Raw genomic sequence first — 22,342 nt, 5'->3', positions numbered from 1 at the left:
TGAAAACATATGATCAGAAATTCAGTACATGTGACTTCTCAGCCCTTAGTTCCACATCTGTCCCTTTCAAGGCCCTTGCAGTGTGAGGTGCAACAGGCTCACCCTCGTTCTGAGTTGCCCTCAACTGCCCTGTCCCGAAGTCATCCCAATCCTTTTCTATGATTCCCACCAGGAGCAATTGGTATTTATTTTACCTGCCTTATATTCTGTAATTATTTCACTCAAATTAGAATCTTTTTCCTCCCTGAAAAACCGTGACTGAGATATGGCAACCTGTCCTTTCAGTATCATATCATATGACCATATTATTGTCCTCTCCAGGCAATTTTGCATTAAGGAAATAGAATTACTTGCTAAAAATTCAAACATGCTTTTTCCAGAGACTCCACTGGGAGGATTAGTATACATAGTGTGCATGCTGGTTGTAGGCCAGCTCAGAGGTTTTCCACCTCAGCAGTAGAGCTCCCCTTTCCAGCACTTACCAGGTGGCTTTGGGTCCCTGTTTATGCAATGGACATGTGTGCAAGGGAGCTGCAGCACTGTCTCTTCTCCTGTCTTTGTAGAATCATACAATATTTGGGTTGTGATGGCCATTTAAAGGTCATTTAGACCAACTGCTTTACAAGAAGCAGGAACATCTTCAATTAAATCAGATTGTTCAGAGCTCTGTCCAACTTTTTTTGATCTCAAACCTACCTGCTCAAAGTTAAAATTGTTTTTATTGGCTCTAGCTGGGCCACCATCAAAGATGATTTTTTGGAATGGGAGTCTTCCTGGTTACCCACTAACTAGGTTAGTGATGACAGTGGTACATTAGACATGTGTCACATTCAAAATGGAGATTACAGTCAGAATGAGATATCTAGTTCCCAGGATCAATCAGAATTCATAAGCTTTTTAAAGACAGGCTTCCTGTGTGACTGCACATTTCTGAAATGTCCTAAATTGGTTTCTAAAAGATGTATGTGGAGAAACATGTTTCTAGTTTTTCTCATGAATTCTCTTGAATCTTGAATGATGGAAAAATGCTTATAATGTAAGAAACCATGCACAGAAAGCAATACAAGCTTTTCTGCAATATTTGGAATTTTCCTGATAATATTTTTGAAACTGTGTCACTTTTATGTGAAGTGCTAAATATTTAAATTCAAACTTAATCCTTGAAGTGTGCTAATTCTGTCTTTTAAAGTATTTGATAGTATTTGCAAGACAAACTCTAAGAACTATTAAAGCTAAAAACTATTAGAATAAAACAAAAAAACCCCAAACAAACAAAAATATGTCCCTTAATATAAAAATAAAGATGAAATTTGGCAAACTGTTTCCTCGAGTGTAGAGTTACACTCAATACATACCAATAATTTCATGTTTAAAATCAACAATGAATTGCATGCATAGAGATGAGGGATGAATTGTTGCAGTTCTCCATATGCCCAGTTTAAAACAGTGCATATCCATGATTAAGCATTGCTTGAGCATCAATTCTTTTTTTACTCTGAAAAGAAGTGTTTAGATTTGACTTCAGAATAGTATAAAATCTGAAATCAGTCATTGAGGACAATTAATCTCTGTGTTACATAGCATTTTCCTGTCACTTAGAGACAAGAATCATGAAAGGAAGGTGACAGGGGCTGGAAGAGGAAGAAAAATAATTCTCAGGAAGTACAGCAGAATTAGGGTCCTTGTTATACAATCTATGGCAGTAATTTTGTTTAGTAGAGAAGTAATATAGTGATGACTTTGATATAAGAGGTATAAACAGGTGAAAGATGTAAAAGAAGAATTTACAGAATGTATTTCTAAGCAATTTAAGGAAATAAATAAAAATTCAGCATTTTCAAAAATATTGACCTTTAATATTTTAAATGTTTAAAATGTTTAAATTGCAATATGTGTGCTTGACCAAAGTGATAACATTTACCACTGATGAGATAAATTTTGATAAAATGCCACTCCTAAGTGTGGATGCCAATTCTCCTTTCACTTGGCAAAATATTTGGAAGCAGTGAGACATGGCATCTCCTGACAGATGATTCAGAGAACCTTAAGGCAGTCCCCTTACTAGTTAAGATTTTAAAGAAGGATTTGAGAGTTTTATTCTTTTTTTTATAAGAGAAAGCAGTTGAATTTTAGACCTGAAAAGTAGAGTATCATCTTGGATACATGAAAAGAAATTCTCTTTCACAGATAGAGAAGAAACTGTCATTGCCTCATAGCTTAAACTTACTCTGAACATTCCTGTGCCCTAGATTTTTCCTTAATACATGGTACATGTTTTGAGATTAAAGTTGTTCTTTTTGATAATCAGAAATAATGAATGTAACTGCAGTAGCTTCATGCAATGTAATTATACTAGTTTTGTCAGTATGTTGGGACTCCAAACATGCAAAACTATTAAAAAACCAGGAAAAATACCGTGAAAGGTACTTACAAAGATTCCTGTCTTCCTGTTGTATTTTGCCTGATAATGGGCTGCACAGGCTTTGTTTTGATTCCTTCCCCTATAAGAATGGGGTACCTATATAAAGCAGAATTATTGGTACCTGGAGATAAATTATTGCTGCAACAGCCTTTGTGGGACTTGTCCCAACAGTGACAACCTAGAATCCTGTGCTAGCCACCCATTTTTCCTGCCTCCCTCAGAAATTCATCATAAGGGTTTCAGCTCAGGACAGCCTGCTGAGCAGGGAGCCTTCTGGTCTGGGTGGTTATTCCAGTGGTGTTTCTAGCAGGCACTCTGGAGACCACCTTGGTGAATAGGTTGGAGTGAAACCTCTGTTACTCCAGCATTTAACAGGGAACCCAACTGATAGCCATCCTCTCTGAGACAGAGGGAATGTGTTTGAACTGCTCCTTCGATGCAGAGCAAGATCGGTATCAAGGCAAGCCTTTTCATGCAGAGGCTTACTCATGGAGTCCCTCAGGACATCTACATTTTTGGGACACCATGAGGATCATGTTATATAAACTGATCACTGTACTAGAAAGGTGCATGGACTTTTATTACATGCAAACCAGCACTGGCCACTTCATGTGTGAATTCTGTCTATTTTAAAGATCTTTATGCTCACTAGTACCTAGTACTACGCTATTTATTTATGGATCTGATTTTTATGTTTTATAAAAATACAAACAAACTTATAAATTCTCCGTGTGTATAAAAAGCAGTCATATTTGCATGTCACTGTCACAACTTACCAAATACCTGTCAAGGGCCAGTCATTACTTTTCCAACAAATTTGCATAAAAATACATAATATATTAAGCAAAAATTTAATTTATTTAACACAGGGTGCGATTCTTCATAGCAAGAGACAATTATCTCACAGCAATAAATGGATTACACATAAGTGTACATTTAAAAAAAAAAGTAATCCCTTCCTAAATTCCTTTTTACTGACTTTTAACAGATTTGGAGCAGGCCTTTGGAGTACACATGCCATTACAGTTTTAAAAAAGCTTTTGGTATTCTCTGATGCTGACAGCTTTCCTGTTGCTTTGAGAACACCCTAATGAGATTAAGCCATGTGTTGTTCTAACAGCCCTGTACACAGGTAATGAGCCTTGGTGTCCTTATGGTGCCTGCAGAGAGGGCATGTCACATCCTAGACAATATTTTTGCAGATAGACTATTGGATATAATTCTAATGTCACTAAACTAGGTTTCTGTTTATTTTCTATGAGGAATGAATTGATGTCAACAGTAGGGGCTGTCACTGTTGCCTAAATGAAGCACAGATTATTCTTTGCTAAAGAAATATTAAGGGAAGTTTTGAGGTATTCAGAAATTCTAAAAATGGTGTATTGTTGTGGAAAGTATTCTATTCTCATCAGAACAGATCTTACTCTGTTGTGTTGGTAGATTAACATCATGAACCTTACCAGTGAAACCAAGTACAAGATCTGACACAAAATCCATAGAGCCGTTGCATTCCTGGGGTCTGTTGGAGATCTAGTCTACTGTATGTAAATGGTGTTAGTGTGTTTCATATAAAACATTTCAACTTTGGTACTCAAGCCCCTATACAGGGTTTTAGATAAATTTGCCTTTGTATAAGACTAAATGGTGCAACTTTGGTAAGAGAAACAAGAGGAGTAATGACAGGTTGCTGGAACAGGGAAAGCAGAAACTGTAGAAATTGTTTGGATCTCTTCTAGCACTTCTGCAGATAGAATTTCTGCAGTTTGTTGTCCCCAGAAGACAAAAACCAAAAAAAGCACATGTTCATGTCTGATGCTTATTTTTATGGGAAGTCACAAAAAGCATCTTTGATATTTACAGTGGAAATCAAGATCAGAGTTGATCAGACAGCTGCTGACAAGCTCCCCTGAAAGCAAAGCACAATGAGGTTGCTGTAGTCAAGAGTGTATTTTTGTTTCTCTTAGATTTAGTCTAATTTGTTTTGTAGAATAGTAAGAGAAAAACCTTCAGAGTGTAGCCTGGAAAGTCACATTTGCTGCTTTCTGCCCATTGTTAGATGTCCCATAATTATAAATAATAATACTTGTGGATGAATAACTCTCTCCCCAATATACCATGAATTTACTTTTCAGAAATTATGTCTCACTGAAGTATAATAAGGAATTTTCATTCATTTTTTGAAAAATGTTACTTTATCACTTTCAGCTTTGAAAAACAATTTATTATTCAAAAGTATCGTTAAGAAACCTTCAAACCTCATGCACAAAAGTAGGACTTCCCGATAGCTGCTGACATAATGTTGTAGCAGAAAAGACTTGGAATTCACTTTTATCTTTCTCAAGAAATGTGATTTCTGAATTAACTGGTACATGGCAAGAAAAAAGAGTACTGGAAGAAACCACAGTTATTAGTATTGAATATAATGAGAGGGCACTAAATTCTAAGTACAGATTTGCACACCTGCTTTCTCGTTAAGCCCTGGCATAAAGAGGTGATTTAACCTCTGGGTGAATGAAGTAGAGAACTGGCCCCACTTACCCAGATGGATTTTTGCAGTGACTTTTCTTTTTGATGTGCATTCAGTTATATTATTTGAACCTGGTAGCTTCTCTTTAGGTCAAGAATTACTGTGTGCTCATATCTCAGTGGATCTTTGTTGACCAAGAATATTTTAATTAAAAGGTCTTTGTTTTCTGCTTTTATTGTGATTTTTAATGTGTTCCACTTTTTATTTTATAGACTCAGAAGTCAGTAGTATTCTTGAATTTCTGTAGGAATGAAGTTTGACAATATCTGTTTAAATATAGCCATATAAACATGGAAGTCAGCCTCTTGAAATGATGCTATTCCTTTCAAATTCTTGATAAAAAACACTCATAGAATAGAGCTAGAGAAGGTGTTTTGGTAGCTGCAGCAGTAGCTTTTGAAACATCTTTGTAATTAGTGTTATCTACAGCTTATTTACTGTCTAGATTCACTGAAATTTGCTGCCAAATTAACGGTTTTTGCTCTCGTAGGACTTTTAAAATAACACAGTCCAACACACAGTTTTATTTCCAGCTTGCCTTGATTCTCTCTCTCTCTCTCCCTTTTTTTTTTCTTTAACCTTTAATGAGGCTGATTATTTGCCCATGTCTTTCATTCTGTTCTTCTGATGCACTCTTCTTCAGTGGAGGGGCGAGGGAGAAGTTAGAAAGAAAGCATATACAGATTTGAGATTAATATGGAAAAACTCCACAGTTATGAATAAGTATAAAGGAGTGAAGAAGAAACCTACAGTGCTTAATGTACTACAATACTGTTACCTCTCTTGGCCTGGGTTGTTACCTGGTAGTTGATACAATCTGCTAGGAGACGTTAATGATGCAGGAAACTCCACTTATTACCACAGGCAGAGTCAGAATATTTTTTTTAAATGAGGACTTAATTTTTGAAGAGGAGGTAGAGCATAACAATACTTTTTTGGCGAATGCCAAAAAATATGACTGCTGTTTCATTACAAAAGCAAAAGGACTCCAAAACTCCTGCTGGTGGACTTGTTTTATGGTAGAGAGAGGATTAACCTATGACTTTCCCAATTGACTTTTTAGTCCTATATGGATAAAAAAAGATTTAACTAGTTCTTTCCCAGTTCATTGTTGTGTTCTGTTGGCAGTAACAGTGTCAGGCTGCCACATGGTTCTGTATGTTGGTTGGGACAAAAGCAGTCATTAAAAAGGCTGGTGTCCAACTTCCCTTGCATGGTTTCAGCCCTAGCCAGAGAAGGTGAAGCTCTAGTGCCTGAGCACACCTGTCTGTGATTCAGCACTCAATGTAACCTGTAGAAATCTTCTGCCTTAACTGTAGTGGTCTTTGGGTCAGGAGATCCTGGGAGAAAAGCTTTGCCTGTTGGGTTATGCCTTCTTGTGATGGTCCAAAACAGCTATAGGAAACAGCAGGGCAATATTTTTTATTAGCTCACCTGTCTACTTCCTAATGAAGACAGATGTGAAGGCAGGGCCATACTTTGATCACCACTGGTCAGCACTGAAGTTCAGCAGCTGCAGTATGGATCACATCCATCTTCCTTGAGCTGCCATGAGGAGTTGAGTGAAAAGGGACTTCCCTTGCTTTACTCCCCAGAGCTGATGCCATGTGAGAAGCTCTGTTGTTTTGAAAACAGTAAATTGTCATACTGTAAGTTGAGGAACCAGTGACTGGAATGACTCTCCTTTAATCCTTTATACTGATGTCAAACCCTGGCCTTACTGGTGGGCTGTGTAACACCACTTCAGAGACAGTCCATTAAAACAAAATGTGCACTGCAGGTCCCAGTAGGTTGTCACATTTTTTAATGCCTCAAGTGGAATCTTCTTGAAGTTTTCTGAGATTTTCTCAGGGAGGTTTATTTATGTCAGAGCTTTGATAATGTAAGTCTGTGGAATGCTTCTCTTTTCCTTCTTGTGATTTGTTAGTAAAAACAAAGGAATGCTAAATATTTTATTTCACTGACTAACAACTTGATATTTTATGGCATTCACAGAAGCTTTGTCAGAGTGCTACAGCCATTTAGGAAAAGTTTGAAAATGTGTGAGTCTAAATTAGACAATATTGTCTAATAGTCCTACACCTGAAAGATGTGTGGGTATCCTTCTGAATCCATTGCAAAAGGCTCTGCTCAAGATGAGCAATAATGAAGGACCAAGAGTAAGTCTTTTCTGCTCACTTGTTTTCAAAGATATGAAAGACAAGAGAGAAGAGTTGAGTAAGGGGATCTTGTTAATCACAACTTTCTCAATTCATCTGTAAATACCACCTGGGACTAGATAATTCATTGCAGGTCATAAATCATGGCAGTGAAACACCATGTCCTATCCCTGGGTACAGGCTGGAGCTGAATGGCTTTCCCCCCATCCTCTGGCTCTGTGGCACTTCTCTGGATTGCTCAGCCAATTTGGGGAGGCTGTCCTTAGCCATGCTTGTTTCAGTGTGGCACTTGCAAAATAACAAGATGCGTTTTGAGAATTTGCCAGCACAAAGTTTGACAACTGCCTCCACAGAGAGAGATATCAGCCATCTACCAAGACTCTAGTTAAGGTGCGTGAACAAAGACTTTTAGCCTAGTAAAAATGATATATGTGTCCATGGACAGAGCCTATAAAGAGTAAAGGCTTCTGTTAAGAGGGGACTCCTTGCCTTTGTAGGCCTCGCTTGCTACTTGTAGTATTAGTTGTTAATAAAGTTGTTACTTGCTGGCAACTGTAGTAATACAGACCACCGCAGGTAGGCATGCAGGGGGTGGATTTGGATATCAATGGTGCGAGGGCACATGCCACCTCCTCCCTCAAGCAGAAGGTGACACAGCCATTGTCCCAGGAATGTGTTGTTTTGTACAGTACATCAGCCATTTTTGAGCACTGTGTCCTCCTCTCCTTTCAATGTGCTTTGCTTGACCTCACTGAGCTGCATATGGACCTCCCCAGCTGAGAGAAAGCTGCTGTGGAGGTACTGGACACAGGTGGATGATGGACACCTGCTTTTCAAGTTTTTGTGTCCCGTGCCCTGCACGTGGCAGGGCACTGCAGCAGTTAGCAGCTTCCCAGGGGCCAGGACCACAGGAACTTCCTGGGGCAGCAGGACAGGACAGGACACAGCCAGAATTGTCTCACCCCTGTTGCATTAAGGGTACAGGAACTTAGCAGAAAATAAACCTCCTCGTGTTCCCACTAGTCTTCAGAGATCAAAGAGGCAAGATGTGACAAGTCTTAATTTCTGGTTATAGCCAGTTTAACATTGTATGTCTAGCTGAGCTCAAAAGAAGAATTTGCACAAGCACTGACATACAAACAATGCAACTTACCAGTTCAGAACTATAGGTGTTGTAGGTACTATAGTACTACAGGTACTAATAGTTCAGTGCTATAGGTCTGATCACATTCAGTAAGGACATGCGCAATACAGATTCACAAATAGTGCATTTTATTGAAGCAACAGGAAAGCAGGTCCAGGATTGCTGGTGTTTGGGTTTGAAACCTTCGCAAAATGCCAGGGACTAACAACGGAGTCAGAGAGAGGCTCCCCTACCCTGAAGAAAAAGGAGGGGAAAAAAAGCTAGAACTAGAACTAAACCTTAAAATGGCAAGGTTTTTATATCTACACAGAAGAGAGAAAATTGAAAACAAAATGTAATATAACACATATATACATATGTAAAAAGAAACAATAACTCTGCAATGAGTCACCCACCCAGTAATGCAGATGCACCACCTCAGCCACAAAACACCTCAAAAGACACCTCCCAAGAGGCAGACTCAAGCAGAGAAAAACTAAAAATAAACATTTTACTTCCCCGAGATAACATAGTGGTGAGGTGGTGCTGCCCCTAACTCAGCAGGAGGGCAGCAGCACATCCTCCTCTCAGCCTGGCCATGAAGAAGGACCTAGATAACTCCTCCCTACACAGTTCTTATATTTACGTTGATGTCAACTGGTATGAAATATCTCTTTGATTGCCCAAGTCAAGTGACGCGTGTCCCCTCTAATCTATGTAGCCCTTTAAGGGTCTGCTAAACTAAGGCTTACTAAAATTAAGACCTAACTAAAACTAAGACCTACCTAGGCCAAAACTACCACACTCATGATAAATGTAAAGTAAAGGGTGTTGGCACAGGTTGCAACAGAAAGTATAGTAAGGGAGGTCTGTTGGCACTACGTATACCCATACACAACTGAATACCGCTGGGTCTATACAAACATGGCTAAAGACACAAAACTCCCCTGAAATAGTCCCTTCAGGAGAGGAGAGACACAGTCCATTGACAGATCCCAAGCAGGGAGAGATGTTTAGCTACTCCAGAGGCATTTTCTACCTCCAACTCTTTCTTCCCTGAAGCTTCCCTTTTATACTCTAGATTCTGGCCCATCCCAAGGGAATGGGACAATCGAGTGTTGTGGGTAGGCTTAGGTGACATTGGTCATCCATGTATTACACACATTATGTTCTTCATTTGCATTCTGAGGGCTATGTAAGTTAATACATAAATGGGACTTAATGACCATCTTGGTTAGTTCTGGTCAGGATTTATAGTTGACAAAAGAGGTAGAATAAACGTTTTGGTCATCTTCCACTTAAGAAGATGGCAATAAAGACTGTCTCATCAGTGGATCATTGCACCTATCCTTTTCTCCTTAATGAACTGCATTTACAAAAGGCTTGATTTCAGTGGAGAAGGGAGTGTGGCTATTGGGTGATACAGAGTCACGAGTGCTTTCCTGTGCCTCACTGAAACAGCACTGAGCTCTGAGACCTCAGCTTCAGCCCAGACACCATTCGGCTGCTAGTCCTCCCTCAAGATAGGTGCAAGATAAACAAGGCGCTCATGTTTTTCTCAACCAGTCTCATCAATTCTTCACTATCTTTAAGTGATACTGTACAATTCTGATCATTGACCACAACTCCCCAGCCCAGGAGCTGGACAGGATAAGGGCACAGCAAGTGACCCTGTCCCTGGGCCTTGGGCATCTGCCTGGGCATGGGTCAGTATCCACAGAGGGTTGCTGCAGCTTTATATATGTAAAGCATATGCTTTATTTGAAATAACAACACTCAGGGTCTTCAATTTTAAGTGCTCTAATTCCCCACTATTACTGAACAGCTTCACTAATGTCACTGGAAAAGAAGGACTCAAGAGGCCCTACAGCAACACTTTTGTAGCTTTATTGAAAATAAACTGTGGCTTTTAAAAAATAGCTTATTCCAGGGACTGTCTGTGCCTTCAGAGATTCTGTTAAAAGCCACTGGGCTACAGACAAAGCACATTACCCATTAATAAATGAAATCTCTTCCCATTCCCTGTGACCATATTTCCCTTCCCAAGCTCCCCACGTGAAGATGGTGAAAATTCCTTCCTGTTCTCTCAAGTGCTCTGAAGTCTCAGTGACTAACCTGCAGCAGTCTGAAAGAGAGAAATTATGTGTAAGGTGATAATAACAGAAAATGAAAGAGTGATACTTTCAGCAAACAAGAACTGACAAACAGCAGCAAATGCCCAATAGAAAACAAGCATCCAGCAGCGCACAAGCACTTGAACCCACTGAGAGCAGTAACAAAAGCCCCATTGACTTGTTGGGAACTGAGGTTTCAGCACTCATCTTTAGCAATTCAGCTGCAGAGTTTGTGACAAAAAGCAAGGTATTTATATGCAACACTGACCACCCAAAAAGATGGGACAACAGCCCTGGCAGTGAGCACAGAACAAAGGAGTGTTGAGCTGGATCCACATGCACTGCACAACACACTGGCTGCATCTGTACAATTAGCCCATCATGACGTGAGTCATGGATAATAAAGAGCTGTCTGTAATCCCACGCAGCAGTAGCAGCAGCAGCAGCAGCAGCAAAAGCAGCAGCAGCAGCAGCAGCAGCAGCAGCAGGAGTAGCAAGGCATGAAGAGTTGCAGCTGTGGCTATGCAGGCAAGATTCCTTAAAGAAGCCTATCAGGTTACTTGACATATGTTTGGTATCTGTATGGCCAAGCAAATAACTCATCCAAACACCTGGAAACATCATGGAATTGGTAAAAACAGATGCATGACTAACAGGAAAATACTGCAAGCCCAGTTTTCTCTTCATTGCATTCAAAAGTACCTGTGCGCTCGTTGAGGGAGATACTGATTCATATCTGTAAAAGAAATAGCCGTTAAAATTCTGCGTGAGTTCATTTATAAAATCACAGTGGCTAAAACAAAAGAGGCACACTTTGTAGATTCCACACAAAAGATAGTTTATTCAAAAAACTCCATGGAGAGAGGAAAAAACCAGCAAAGATAGAAAAAGGATGCCAACTAAACTTTAATTACTCAGTATATAATCTTAAATCTCACCTATAGTCACCTGTCATTCGTTGAATAGCTGTGTCTACACACCTTACTACAGCTTCTCATTGGATGCTACTCTGGTGCAGCTGCTTCTTCTCCCCTGTGAGAAAGTTATACTCCCCAAATTCTTTCTCATGGCAAGCTGACCCGATAGTCTCTTTATGTCACCTTGTTTTGACTAACCCACAAATCTTTCTCACAGGACCAATTAAGACTGCCGGAGTTCTCACTCCTGTAGGCCTCTGACAATGTCAGAGACTTTTTCTCACTTTAACAACCCTACACATATCCATTTTTTTAATTAAACTCATCTCTTTTAAATAAATGAAGTGTTGTGTTACTCTCTGTCCTAGTTCAGCAGGAGGGACCAGCTAACCCTGTGTGGGGGTGATCAAAGCTGTGTATTCTACCCCCTCTATTCATTCCCTAAGGTCAATGGGCCATTAGCAGCAGCTGCCCAGGGAGCCATTATCACTTCACACCCAGCCTGAGGGGGGCGGAGCTGCTAATGGGCCATCAACAGCTCAACACCCCCTGGCTCCCAGAGTTAATCACCCATTGTGTGAGTCCCCGCCCAGGGGGAGGGACTGAGAGCTCCCTGAGGGTACATAAGGGGTGGGTTAAGAAGACCTCGGGAACCTCTCGTCGGATCCAGAGCAGCAGTAGGACCTTGACAGGAGGAGATCCCTGCTCTCGCCCAGACCACAGCCCTCGCCTGCACCAACAGGTTTTTCTTTTCCTTTTGCTCTGGACTTGGGGGAACCACAGGGGTCTCAGCACAAGGGCAAGCAAACCCCCTTGGGTTTGTGCCCCAGGACACTGGGTTATACTGCTGGGGTTTTGTGAGTTGAAAGCAATTTCCCTTGTGTGCCAGTGTTGCTATTGTAATATTATTATTAAATTTTAGGTCTGACTTAGAATCTCTCTCGTGGTGAGTTCATTTCCCCTGCTGGTTCACCTTTAAACCAGCACATCTTTTGGCGCCCAGCGTGGGGCCACAAGAGAGAAGTCAGAATTACAATTTCATTTTGTGTATTTGGATACAGAAACTCCCTGACTACCATGTTGCTTGATGTATTCATGTGGATGGTGTATCTGGGCCTGTTCATATTTTGACACATGGGGAACCATGTGCCTATTTTGATGCTCTCTTTAATACCAGGGAGAAGGATCAAAATTGCTTTATTAATATACTATGTTTATGTTGTCATAACATCAGAAGCAATGAATTTCATTGTGAATGTATATTCAGTCTGGTGTGCCTGTCCTGGTTTGGGTTGTTACCTCTGGGGTCTCATTAAAAATAGCACCCAGACTGTGGGGAAAACAGGCGGAGATGGTTACTTCCACCTTTTCACCTCTGCTACAACAATCATTGAAAATATTGAGCTTCCTTTTGATGTTAGGGACAGTATAATCCTACTGTTAGTGCTGTTAGTGTTGCTTTGTCTCCTCTGTACTGTATACACCATGTTTAGGGTCAGAACTGGGCTTTCTAAGGAGACTTGCTGGAGGCCTGCCCTGGGAGCGGATGATGTTGAGTGGCACGGGAAGTGGGAAGATATGGGCCAGTATTTGGAGACCTTCTCTCCTCAAATGATCTGGAAATTCACCCCAGAACAACTGCAGGACCCTGCCAAAATGCTAAGCTATGTGAAAGGAAGATGCTCTGGCAGTCCCAGAGATGTGCAGCTCACAGCAACCTGCTGGGCCCTGGCCACTGCCTACCGCACACTGCTTGGTGTGGTACAGCATCATCAGGAGGAGGAGAAAAGGAGCAAATCCACAGGCACCATGTCCACCCAAACCACAGCTGAGCCAGAGAGGAAGAGAGATACATCAACCAGCACCATGTCCACCCAAACCATGGCTGAGTCAGAGAGAAGAGACACATCAACCAGCACCATGCCCACACAAACCACAGCTGAGCCAGAGAGAAAGGGAAACAAATCAACCAGCACCATGTCCACACAAACCATGGAGAAGCCAGAAGGACAACAGAAACCGATAGCAGTTGCCCCGTCCAGAAAAGAAAATCAAAGACCAAATCAGTTCGTATAGCGCATGACGAGGAAGAGTCAGGACCTTCATCTCAAGCAGAAGAAATGGAGCCAGAAATAATCACCCGGTCCCTATCCCTGGGAGAGCTGCGTGAGCTCCGGAGAGAGTTCACACGACAGGCAAATGAGTCCATCTTGACCTGGCTACTTCGAATCTGGGATGCTGCAGCCAATGACACAATTCTAGATGGGAGTGAGGCAAGGCAGCTGGGATCCCTTTCTCGAGATGTTGTCATTGATCAGGGCATTGGAAAGAGACAGGAAACTCTCAGCCTCTGGTGGCGACTGTTGTCAAGTGTGAGGGAGAGATATCTTTGTAAGGAGGACCTCCACGTACAGCAAGGACAATGGAACACGATGGAACAAGGTATCCGGTGCTTAAGGGAATTAGCCGTACTGGAGATAATCTTTTCAGAGGATGAGAGATTCCCTAAAAGTCCAGATGGTGTCCAGTGCACATCCCAGATGTGGTTAAAATTTGCACGACTTGGGCCAGAAATGTATTCTCGCTACCTTGCAACATTGCAGTGGAGAGAGGGAGAAGACAAGGTGGGTGCACTGGTCAGCAAACTCAGGATTTATGAAGACACTGTCACTGCTCCATTACGAGCCCACGTCTCAGCTGTGGAAACAAAACTGGCTGAACTGGAAGAGAAGATTAAGGAAGGACTCCCCCATATCTCTCCAGAACAAACGAGAGTCTCTGCCATCAGAAGCAGGCGTCTTCCAGCTAAGGAAAAAGGGTACACTCCACGCGGCAATCTGTGGTTTTACCTCCATGAGCATGGAGAAGATATGAGGAAGTGGGATGGGAAACCCACCTCTTCCTTAGCAGCTCGGGTACGTGAATTGCAAAGAGGCACAACTAACACAGGGAATTCTTCAAGGTTGAAGGCTGCTCCGGTCTCTCGTGGGCAAGGCTCCAGACAGTATAGGAATGATGATGTTATACCCGATCCTCTTGAAGGAACCTCCCGGTCATATTCACAGGGAGAGCGCAATGAATACCATGACCAGAACTAGGGGGGCCCTGCCTCTAGCCAGGTAGAGGAGAGGGACAATCGGGTTTATTGGACTGTGTGGATTCGGTGGCCTGGCTCATCAGACCCACAGAAATACAAAGCTTTAGTGGACACTGGTGCACAATGCACGTTGATGCCATCAGGATACGTTGGGGCAGAATCCATCTCTATTTCTGGAGTGACAGGGGGATCCCAACAGCTGACTGTACTGGAAGCTGAAGTCAGCTTGACTGGGAAGGAATGGCATAGACACCCCATTGTGACTGGTCCAGAAGCCCCATGTATCCTTGGCATAGACTACCTGAGGAATGGATATTTCAAAGACCCAAAGGGACTGCGTTGGGCCTTTGGCATAGTTGCTGTGGAGACAGAGGAAATCAGACAGCTGAGCACCTTGCCTGGCCTCTCAGAGGACCCTTCTGCTGTGGGACTGCTGAAAGTTGAAGAACAATTGGTACCGCTGGCCACAGCCACAGTGCACCGTCGGCAATACCGCACTGACCGAGACTCTGTGACCCCCATACACAAGATGATTCGTGAGCTGGAGAGCCAAGGGGTGGTCAGCAAGACTCACTCACCCTTTAATAGCCCCATATGGCCAGTACGAAAGTCCAGTGGAGAGTGGAGGCTGACGGTGGATTACCGTGGCCTCAATGAGGTCACACCCCCCCTGAGTGCCGCTGTGCCGGACATGCTGGAGCTTCAGTATGAGCTGGAGTCCAAGGCAGCCAAGTGGTATGCCACCATTGACATTGCCAATGCCTTTTTCTCCATTCCGTTGGCAGCAGAGTGCAGGCCGCAGTTCGCTTTCACCTGGAAGGGGGTGCAGTACACCTGGAATCGACTGCCGCAGCGGTGGAAACACAGTCCCACCATTTGCCATGGACTGATCCAGACTGCATTGGAAAAGGGTGAGGCTCCAGAACATCTACAGTACATCGATGACATCATTGTATGGGGGAACACAGCAGGGGAGGTTTTTGAGAAAGGAAAGAAGATAATCCAGATTCTCCTAAGAGCTGGTTTTGCCATTAAACGAAGTAAGGTCAAGGGACCTGCTCAGGAAATTCAGTTCCTAGGAGTGAAGTGGCAAGACGGGCGTCGTCAGATTCCAACAGAGGTGATCAACAAAATAGCAGCTATGTCCCCACCGACCAGCAAGAAGGAAACTCAGGCTTTCCTAGGTGCCGTGGGCTTTTGGAGGATGCATATCCCTGAGTACAGTCAGATTGTAAGCCCTCTCTACCTTGTGACACGGAAGAAAAATGATTTCCAGTGGGGCCCTGAACAACAACAAGCCTTTGAGCAGATTAAAGAGGAGATTACCCATGCAGTAGCCCTTGGGCCAGTCAGGACAGGACAGGATGTGAAGAATGTGCTCTACACTGCAGCCGGGGAGAATGGCCCATCCTGGAGCCTCTGGCAGAAAGTACCTGAGGAGACTCGAGGACGACCGTTGGGATTCTGGAGTCGGGGATACAAAGGATCTGAGGCCAGCTACACCCCAACTGAGAAAGAGATCCTGGCAGCTTATGAAGGAGTTCGAGCTGCCTCAGAAATGATTGGCACTGAGGCACAGCTCATCCTGGCACCCCGACTACCAGTGTTGGGCTGGATGTTCAAAGGAAAAGCTCCTTCTACCCATCACGCCACTGATGCCACATGGAGTAAGTGGATCGCTCTTATCACGCAGCGAACCCGGATAGGGAATCCTAATCGCCCTGGGATTTTGGAAATCATCACTAACTGGCCGGAAGGTGAGAGTTTCGGATTGTCCTCTGAAGAAGAAGAGGAGCAGGTGACATGAGCTGAGGAGGCCCCACCATATAACCAGCTACCAGAAGAGGAGAAGCGATATGCTCTCTTCACAGATGGCTCTTGCCACATTGTAGGGACAAGCCAGAAATGGAAAGCAGCTGTATGGAGTCCTACACGTCGAGTTGCAGAAGCGACTGAAGGACAAGGTGGATCAAGTCAGGTTGCAGAGCTGAAAGCTGTTCAGCTGGCTTTGGATATCGCTGAACGAGAGAAGTGGCCAAGACTCTACCTTTACACTGACTCGTGGATGGTGGCCAATGCTCTGTGGGGATGGCTGGAGCGTTGGAGAAAGGCCGGCTGGCAGCGCAAAGGGAAACCCATCTGGGCGGCTGAGATGTGGCAGGACATCGCTGCCCGGGTAGAGAAGCTGAGTGTGAAGGTCCGTCACGTAGATGCTCATGTACCCAAGAGCCAGGCTAATGAGGAGCATCGTAACAACGAGCAGGTGGATCGAGCTGCCAGGATCAAAGTTTCTCAGGTAGATCTGGATTGGCAGCATAAAGGTGAATTGTTTCTAGCCCGATGGGCCCATGATGCCTCTGGTCATCAGGGCAGAGATGCGACATACAGATGGGCTCGTGACCGAGGGGTGGATCTAACCATGGACAGTGTCTCACAGGTTATCCATGACTATGACACATGTGCTGCCATCAAGCAGGCCAAGCGGGTGAAGGCTCTATGGTATGGTGGACGGTGGTCGAAATACAGGTATGGGGAAGCCTGGCAAGTTGACTACATCACACTTCCCCAAACACGCCAAGGCAAGCGCTACGTGCTGACCATGGTAGAGGCAACCACTGGATGGCTGGAGACATACCCCGTATCTCACGCCACTGCCCGGAATACCATCCTGGGCCTTGAGAAACAAGTTCTGTGGAGACACGGCACCCCAGAGAGAATAGAGTCTGACAACGGCATCCACTTCAAGAACAGCCTCATAGACACCTGGGCCAGAGAGCACGGCATTGAGTGGGTGTATCATATCCCCTACCATGCTCCAGCTGCCGGGAAAGTTGAGCGATGTAATGGACTGCTGAAAACAACCTTGAAGGCGTTGGGTGGGGGAACTTTCAAACACTGGGAGCAGCATTTGGCAAAGGCCACCTGGTTGGTCAACACCCGGGGCTCCATCAATCAAGCTGGCCCTGCCCAATCAGAACTCTTGAATACTGTAGAAGGAGATAAAGTCCCTGTGGTCCATATGAGAGGTATGTTAGGAAAGACTGTTTGGGTGAGTCCCACCTCAAACAAAGGCAAACCCATCCAAGGGATTGTCTTTGCTCAAGGACCTGGTTGCACTTGGTGGGTAATGCAAAAAGATGGAGAAACACGATGTGTACCACAAGGGGACCTAATTTTGAGCGAGAAGAGTTTGTAATGTTTCATCGTATATATGTGTATATATATGTATAGGTAAAAAGGGGATTAATTTGGGAATGACTAGATGGAGTAGAATAAGGGGTGGATAATGTCCTAGTTCAGCAGGAGGGACCAGCTAACCCTGTGTGGGGGTGATCAAAGCTGTGTATTCTACCCCCTCTATTCATTCCCTAAGGTCAATGGGCCATTAGCAGCAGCTGCCCAGGGAGCCATTATCACTTCACACCCAGCCTGAGGGGGGCGGAGCTGCTAATGGGCCATCAACAGCTCAACACCCCCTGGCTCCCAGAGTTAATCACCCATTGTGTGAGTCCCCGCCCAGGGGGAGGGACTGAGAGCTCCCTGAGGGTACATAAGTGGTGGGTTAAGAAGACCTCGGGAACCTCTCGTCGGATCCAGAGCAGCAGTAGGACCTTGACAGGAGGAGATCCCTGCTCTCGCCCAGACCACAGCCCTCGCCTGCACCAACAGGTTTTTCTTTTCCTTTTGCTCTGGACTTGGGGGAACCACAGGGGTCTCAGCACAAGGGCAAGCAAACCCCCTTGGGTTTGTGCCCCAGGACACTGGGTTATACTGCTGGGGTTTTGTGAGTTGAAAGCAATTTCCCTTGTGTGCCAGTGTTGCTATTGTAATATTATTATTAAATTTTAGGTCTGACTTAGAATCTCTCTCGTGGTGAGTTCATTTCCCCTGCTGGTTCACCTTTAAACCAGCACACTCTCACTTAGATGAGTCCCAAATGTATAAGAATTAATGAGAGCAAAAAGTTTTTCAGAAAATGTTATCTCAGCTTATCAGTACTTCGGTCTCAGCCAAGACATATTATTCTTTCGTATGTCTATGAGTATGCATGCTTTGTTCTTTTGTGAACCCTTATAGAGACAGATGTCATCTTGGCTAGCTTGGCAAAAAACTTACAGCTTCCTCCTCTTGGCCACTCCTACAATGGCTACCAAGGCTCAGTGTGTTGCTGCAGAGTGACAGACAGGAGGCCATAGAAAACAACCTACAACTGAAGTTCAGTTTCAGAGTTCAGGGGACTCCTGTTAATATCTTGAAGCTCCCTTGAGTGTTGAGTACTGACATGTCTCCACAGCTTAATAGAGATTGGAAATCACTGATCTGAAGGATTTTAAACCAGCTAAAATCTAAAAACCAAGACTTTTTTCTTCTTAGGTTCAGGTAAAGGTAGCTTGGTTAGGTCAAACTTGTAGTCAGTTCTATAAAACTAGCTGTGAAGGACACCACCAGTCCTGCAGCACTTTCTGGTTTTAGTGAGACTTTCAGGTTAATGTGTTTACTTCCAGGAAATAACTGACTCTATTACTACATTCGTACTGATCCAGAGATTAGCTCAGTTGGTTAGAGCATGCTTGTGGGTTTGATTCCCATATGGGCCTTTCTCTATTGAAAGGTTGAACTCCATGATCCTTGCCATCAGTTTCACCTCAGAATATTCTGTGATTTCTGTAATTCTCATGAGGAAATATTAATAATTACATTGAGATGTTAATACAGCTATCATCTTTGTTGTTGTTCTTCATTGTTTTTTAAGGTGTTTTTCACAGGACCTGTAGTAGCGACTGCTGATCTTTAAAAATCATGATTTCATTTATCTTTTGATTTATGCAAAGATTTTAAAATAAACAAAGAAAGATCCTTCCAGAAGAAAAACACTGACAAAGTATTAATTCAAAAGAGCTGGTGATTAAAAAAAATTTGGAGTGTCATTTAGTATTAGACTTATCACTCACTTTGTACTTGTCATCTGAACTTGGTTTATAGAAATTTACCTAATTAAAAGAAACAGGAACAAGAATTTCGAAGAACTTTCTTAGAAATGTTCTGTCCTCAGCCTCAAGAAAATATGTTAGTCCAGATAGGTCAAGCTAGAATTTTTATTGCTCAGTCTTATCAGACAGATTAGAAGGGGATTTAGAAAAAGCATTGTTTACGTTTAAGCATTCAGTACATAAGCCTCCCAGGCTGTTGGTGTGTCAGGCATGCTCTACTCCTATCCCCTGGTCAGCAAAGACCACAGCAAGGACATTTCCAATATGTATTAATTCTGTATGTGTCAAAAAGTAAAATAAAATCACCTCCTAAAATAAGATTTCTTCGAATCATACATTTTAAAATAAAATGTACTATTCTATTTTGACTTGAACTTTTTAAGAATATATATCACATCATTTAAATGTATTTCTTTGGTTTGAATAGAAGCCTTAGTGCTTTAAATCCTAATGTTGCTGCAGAAAAATAATTTGTAAATTATAGTGAATAGTACAATTGACTGAGAAAGAACATAGGTTACTAATGGGTACTTAAAAGCAACTCCACCATTTATAAATTGGAGAACTCATCATGTGACACGTCTCTTCTGACTATGACAAAAATCCCTGCTTTCTTCTCTGTCACATCTATGGTTCATGAGTAACATAGTAATACCCTATTTGTTGAACCACTGTGGTCCCTTGCAAACTTACCCATTCTGTGATCCTATGATTTACAGTGACAGATCCCCTCAAGGGAAATGAAATAACTTATTTTCTTCTAAACAGGACAGAAAAATCTGGATGATATTCTATCCATGATCCATGGGTCCACGGCTGGGCATTCAGAAGCCATGACAAGATCTACTTCAATGCTTAACTATGTGACTGCCTTCATAGGTCTTGGGAAATGCTCCTAATGCTACATCTGGCATGCAGAGCTGCTTTTAGAGGAAGTCGCAGTTTTAGTGAAGATCTTCAATTAACACAACTTTGTGGTCTAAATTCTGCTTTAGTCCATAATCACTGATTTTTTTTCATGTCTGTATTTTAGTTCATCCACTGTGATCCAACTGACTCTCTTGTTGAGGGAACTTAGCTTTGTAGACTCTATTCCTTTCCCATATGCCCCTACACTGATCATCCTTCAGATCTCAAAACCTTACCATTATACAGAAAATCTTCTAGGAGGGAAATTCTGTCCCCCTTTCTAGTGTATGGGGGAGTTATCTCAGTTATGAAAGATGGGCATGTCAGTTTAACTCTTGAGGAGTCAGCTTCTTGGCTGATCAGGGCAAGAAGAGCCTTTAAGTGAAGGAATTGATTCATTCCCTCCCTGGCCACAGGCCTTTTTCTGATGTAGTGCAAACATCTCTGGCAGCCAGGGCAAAGGAAACTGGCTGACACCAGACCATCAAGGAAGATGAACCTTGCTCCAACACTTGAAAAGGATAATGCTGTGCCAGATCCAACTATTAAAAAGAGTTGGAGGAGAATCCTGGACTAGAGCCTCCTCTGTGTTGGTACAGTAAAATCAAAAGTGAGCAATTCAGATCTACAGAAGACCCTGTGAGACTGAAGGCAGCTAAGAATAAACAAGTCACAGCTGCTCGGAGGAGTTAGTGTCTCATGGGAGCTCCTCAGGTTTCTCACAGCAGACCGGAGAAGTTCTTGAAAACATCTAGGATAAGTTCACCAAAACATGGGACTTGTGACATAATGGGTTCTAGCCAACTGAAGTTTCTAGTGTGGTGTTGTGCAACTTTTTTTTTAGCTGATAAGCTGTAGTTCTAACCATAAATAAACTGTGTGCTATGTGTTATAAAATGTCTTCACTATGAATCTCATAGATTTGTCTGAAGTCCAGTTCCTCCGCCGTTTATTTTTTGTTTACTTTACCTCTGTTTGGTTTATTCTGGACTTGAACAGAGATGAGGCCTTTAATGACAAGGGTTAATGGTCCCTGGAAAACTTCTGTACGTTTGTGTCAGGCAAGTGCTACTGCCAGGCATCCTACATTGCTGTACAAAAACATGGGAAACTTGGATCTGTCCTTTGGATTTAAACAAGGGATAAGAACCCTCTATTTTACTTGCTTGGTCCTGAGTAAAGGTGAGAACCCCCTGTTTAATGTTAGCTGACCTATTAAAGGCAAGCTGACAATACTCATGCTAGTCTATGTTATTGACTTGTTCTCCTGTAGTAGAAAATATATACCTCCCCTAGCCATGAAAACATTTAATTTTATAGCCTGGACTCTTCAGGGAAAGGTGGTGGGGTTTATTGGCCTGGGAAAGGTTTGTTTCCTGAGTTCCTAAAGAGATGTCATCATCCTTTTCTGGGCTTATCGTTTACTGTAACCTTGCCATGATGGCTTGTAATGTACATGTCTCCTCAAGACTTCTTAATTGCTTTTTTTTATAGGACAGAAACAATCAGTTTGGTAATTTTCTTGAAGGAATTAATAAATCTGTGCTGTCAGAATTGCTGGTGCAAGGTTTGTAACACCATCCACTATGTAGATTCCTTGTTGTGAGGAGGAAGACCCTATCTGGCCCAGGGTGAAAGTAGCCACTATGTCAGAATTTACTTGTATGTGTTCGTTTTAATCCTATTAATATATTTTCTCCTGGAATTTATTACTTTTTATTAGTGTAATCCCTTTTTATCTTTAAAAAGAAAATATATTAAAATATACCTTTTTTACTTCTGTAATTCTGCATTATTTACCAATTCAAACCTATCCTGAATGTCCAAACTTCAGAAGTTAAGCAGTTTTGTGTTTCTTCAAATATATTTTCCAGGAACTAGTTGTGTAAGCCCTTTGTTCATTTCATCCTTCACCCCAGTTAATACATTCTAAGCCAAAAGGCCATACTGACATTGAATGATACCAGTTAAACTCTAGGTCTGACAATCTTTTCAAAAGTAGAGCAAAAGCTGCTTCAAGTTATTTTCTCTTACAAGCAGATACTTGCAATCAAAACAGACTTAATGGGGACAAGATCTACTT

Source organism: Pithys albifrons, chromosome Z (genome assembly GCF_047495875.1).
Source record: "Pithys albifrons albifrons isolate INPA30051 chromosome Z, PitAlb_v1, whole genome shotgun sequence".
In the NCBI taxonomy this organism is placed as follows: Eukaryota; Metazoa; Chordata; class Aves; order Passeriformes; family Thamnophilidae; genus Pithys; species Pithys albifrons.
This window is presented reverse-complemented; position numbering follows the sequence as displayed.